At 39.0% G+C, this 670-nt stretch overlaps 1 protein-coding gene across 1 annotated transcript in view; it reads right to left on the reverse strand.

Moving 5' to 3' along the window:
- Window positions 1-364: 364 nt before the first annotated feature.
- Window positions 365-670, reverse strand: part of LOC146583736 (very-long-chain (3R)-3-hydroxyacyl-CoA dehydratase-like) — a 24,513-nt gene continuing 24,207 nt past the window's right edge. Inside the window, exon 12 of the mRNA XM_085276688.1 lies at window positions 365-670. This exon is cut by the window's right edge and continues 1,201 nt beyond it. The gene's annotated coding sequence lies outside the window, so the exon portion shown is untranslated.

The following is a 670-nucleotide window of genomic DNA, read 5'->3' on the forward strand; positions in this document are numbered from 1 at the left end:
AGAGTACAACATGTAGTGAAATGCTCGTGTCTGAGCTGCAGACAGGCTGCAGACGTAGCTGCGCCATTCCAGGGCTTGGTTTTTAGCATGGAGGCGTCTAGCCAGGACCCTTACTGGATACCAGGGTCTACCACAACCCTACTGATGGTTCAAACTGTTCTGTTTGTAAGGGGACAGTCAGGTGAATTTTGTCTCAAAGGTACAGGAAGGAAGTTGAAACAACCAATATGGCCAAATATAAAATAAAACACTTTTTTTTTTAACCTGGAAAGGAAGTTTAACCGTTAAGGATTAACAAGTCTCTGCATGTCCTGAAGAAAGTCAGAACACAAAATACTCTCCAAAATGTGACATGACAAAGGAATCTTCAAAATAAGAATGTTTATTTCATCTTTCCCCTCCCCAAACACTGTGAAGAAACAAAACTTATAAAAAGGTCCAGCACCGGCCTGAATTTGCCGGCATGAGAACATCTGAAAACACAGAAAGAAAAAAAAAAAAAAAAACATAGACATGCAAAGCACTCCATATCAAGTTGAATGCCCAATACGTATCTTACAAACGACATCCACTCACAAACAGAGAAACATAAAAAAAATTGACCATGAAAACACAAATGAAATGGCAAAAATGTTAGCAAACAAATAAATGCAAAAGAAAGAGTGGCTGG

This window comes from Mchenga conophoros, linkage group LG1 (assembly GCF_057382185.1).
Source record: "Mchenga conophoros isolate Kocher_MC1m ecotype Shallow Benthic linkage group LG1, M_conophoros_male_GT1.1, whole genome shotgun sequence".
Classification (NCBI taxonomy): domain Eukaryota; kingdom Metazoa; phylum Chordata; class Actinopteri; order Cichliformes; family Cichlidae; genus Mchenga; species Mchenga conophoros.